This window comes from Canis lupus, chromosome 13, assembly GCF_003254725.2.
Source record: "Canis lupus dingo isolate Sandy chromosome 13, ASM325472v2, whole genome shotgun sequence".
NCBI lineage: Eukaryota > Metazoa > Chordata > Mammalia > Carnivora > Canidae > Canis > Canis lupus.
This window is the reverse complement of record NC_064255.1, coordinates 50,618,507-50,622,155: the sequence shown is the minus strand read 5'-3', so window position 1 is coordinate 50,622,155 and position 3,649 is coordinate 50,618,507. Positions and strand designations below refer to the sequence as shown.

The 3,649-nt window shown below is 33.9% G+C and overlaps 1 pseudogene; it reads right to left on the bottom strand.

The window, feature by feature from the left end:
* Nucleotides 1–2,707: 2,707 nt before the first annotated feature.
* Nucleotides 2,708–2,998, bottom strand: LOC112652131 (10 kDa heat shock protein, mitochondrial-like; annotated as a pseudogene).
* Between the last annotated feature and the right edge of the window lie 651 nt (nucleotides 2,999–3,649).

Sequence of the window (3,649 nt, the reverse complement as noted above, 5' to 3'; positions counted from 1 at the left end):
CTACTTGTCTGAGCTCATTTTAGCTTAACAATATAACCCTTTTCCTGGCATATCTAAAAGAATTATTTAATGCTAATTTTTTTAAAAAGTAATTAGCGGACCTTTGCACATGATTAGCATTTAGGGAGGAGTGTTAACAGATGATGCAGAAAAACAGTCAAGATGGTAGGTTTATTCTGTAAATCTTCAGGAAAATTATGAATTTTGTTTATGTAAAAATATTTTATTTTTTTAAAGATTTTATTTATTTATTCATGAGAGACATATGCATACAGGCAGAAGGAGAAATAGGCTCCATGCAGGGAGCCCGATGCGGGACTTGATCCTGAGACTCCAGGATCATACCCTGGGTGGAAGGCAGAGGCCAAACCGTTGAGCCACCCAGGGATCCCCTGTAAAAATATTTTAAAAGCTACAATTTAACATAAAATTATGAAACCACTGTTACTACCATTAGTATAATTTTTAGTTATTAATATATAAAAGTCAGATTTCAGATTTTTTTTTGTTTTTAATTTTATTTTAGAGAGAGAGTGAGAGCACAAGTGGGGAAGGAGGGCAGAGGGAGAGAGAGAGAGAGAGAAATCTCAGGAGGCTTCACGCCCAGTAGAACCTGAAGCGAGTCTCGATTCTCAGGATAGGTTTGGTTCAATCTAAGAAGTTTGAGGAGTGAAAATTGTATCATAAGAAATTGACATGTTTGTGTTATTTGAGATGCTTATTCTTGAAAAAATAAAAAGGATAAATATTAGAAATATTTTGGAAAAGCCTATGAAAAATCCAGTGAAATAGTGTCAGAGTTGTTGCCTACATAAATTAAGAACTGAATGGCTAAATGGAAAATGATATGTTAAAAAATGAAATGATGCTGAGAGTCTAAGCGTATCAATGGTATTAACAAAAACATAATATTAGAAAGAAGAGCAAATTGACTGGGGTATATATTTGGTTTGATTTGAAATGACACAGATGACAACTAGCCTGCCCTTAGATATTTCAATCAAAATGTCAGGAATATGTAAGTATATGCAACAAGGGCTATTTATTCCTTTGGATAAAAAGTAGTGAGGGGTACAGGTAATTTTTGTCAATTGTGCTTAATTCTGTGTTTCAGCTTCTGTTGATATAATTTTACAGAAAATATTTCCATCCTATCCATGCTCACTGTGTGGACACAATTATAAAATGTAATTCCCTGCATATTAAAATTTCTGGCATATTATCAACTACTGAAAGGAAAACTATGAAGAAAAGAACTACCAAACTTACATATACATGATGTTCAACAAATACACTCCCCTTGAATGTAGGTTGGACACAGTGACTTTCAACAAATAAAATATAGAAAAAGATAGATTATGTCACTTTTTGAGATTAGATAACAAAAAGATTTATTTCCTCTCTTGCTCTGAGAAAAGCCAACTGTCATGTTGTTAACCTACCCTATGGAGAATCCACTAAGCAAGAAACTAAAGGAAATCTCTTGCCAACAATCTGTGAGAAACTGAAAATTTCAGTCCAAGAGCCCATGAGAAAGTGAATGCTTTCAAAATTAACTTGAAAATAAAATTGACTTGAATGACTTCACTCATTCAAACTTTCAGATGAGACCATAGCCCCTACTGACATTTTGATTGCAGCCTTGTGAGAGAGCTTGAGGCCAAGGCATCCAGCTGACACAAACCTGATATCTGACCCATAGCATACTGAACTTAATGTTTACTGCTTTACCTACTAGACTTGTGAATGCTGTGTTTAACAGCAATATATAATAACTAAAACATGTTTAGAGGTAAGCTTCTTCTATTCTGTAGAATAAATACTTCACAGACCAAACATATAAATGTCATCCTGACACTGAGCAAAATACAGATATGCGATTATCTCATAATTCCACTGCATCTACTTTTGGTAATTTACATAAATTATCTCTTGGGAATGAAACCAGTCAAGCCTTGCTATATCATATAACAAGTACTAGCTTATCAAGACTTTTTCCCCTAGAAGACTTAGTCTGCTTCATAAGGTTTTCTGAAAAATCTCTGGACACAATCAGATTTTTCTGAGGATTTAGAGAGATAAAAAAACATTTACACAGTAGAAGTTTCAGCAACATAGACACAAACATTATTGATTCTATTTTCAAAAAGTTCTGAGCTGTCTCTCTTCCCCAAGCTTCGGACTCCTACCATGTTTTTTTTTTTTTTTTTTTTTTTTTTTCAACTTCTTTCTCCTATGTTGATCCACTCTGATCATTTTAATCTTTTTTTACCCACCCTAAAATTATTCTTCATTTATTTTTAGAGCCAATTTGTTTTGATTACTTTCTTCCCACAAATTTAGGCCTTCCTTTTCTTATTCTCCATTCACAGGTTTCCTATAAGTGTATTTTCTAAAGGAGAAAAATTTCTTCCAGATGACTAACTCCATTGACAAGTTGTTAAGATAATTGTTGGGTTTTTCCCAGGAACATTGGATTTGAGGTCTCAACCAGCAACTAACATATCATGTTTATATCTTAGCAAAGATTGGTGATATTGGATAAAGTCATCCTTCAGGGAAAGGACATCTTCAAAAAAAGCAGATTTTTTTTTTTTTTGGATACCATTAATTATAAAAGAGAGACATGAAAATTATTTACATAATGGAAGATTTCACAATTTCACTGGAATGGGCAGCTTCACTTCATGCCATTTTAATAACGATTTCAGTCCACATACATTCTGAGAATGTCACCATGTCTAAATAAGGAATAATACTTGTCTTCTAGAACTACTTTGGTGCCTTCATATTCTGCGAGAACTTTATCTCCAACTTTCACACTAATTGGTTGAATCTCTGCACCTTTTCCTTTAGAACCTGATCCAACAACTACTACTGTTGCTTGCAACACTTATTCTTGAGATTTTTATGAAAGCATAATACCTCTTTTGGTTACAGTTTCAACCAAAATTCGGTCAAAGAGGGGAAGAAATTTTCCAAACACTTGCCTTGCCATGACTCCAGCCTCTGCAGTTTGACCCTGCTCTGGAGCTGTCACCACCGCCACGAGAAGCTTTTTTTTTAGCCACAGCAAAAGGAAACCTACTGATGGTATGGAAAGAGCTCCCAACCAAATTCACTTAGTTTAAGACATCCTGTTCACAGTCAATTAGGTACACCCCACCCCCACCCCTGCCAGTGTGACACTAAAAATAAACTTCCTAAAAACAACTTTAGAAGCCATCTCACAGTATAGTACCACTTAGTGGGTAAAATACTTCTGAATCGACTGTACATTTTATTGAAAATTAAGAAGAAAGAGCTCTTTTGAATCTATCTGAGCCAGAGGGATGAACTCAAGATATTTTGTAAAATAATGTGATAAAATCATTTTAAAAAATTGCATTTTTGGCTTTTAGCCCACATAGAGTAACAGATCAGATATTCTCTTCCTTCCCAAAACATCCAAAAATATACAAATATATAAAACAATAGTTAAAATAGTTAAAAATAGTTAAAATCCACAATGTCTTGAATCCAGTAAATTACTGGGCATTAAAAAGAAGCAGGGAAATCTGATGCAGTAAGGAAAAAAAATCTGTCAATCTTAAACTAGATCTCTCTGATAAAGATCCTCATATTAGCAGAAAAGAACATTAAAACAGTT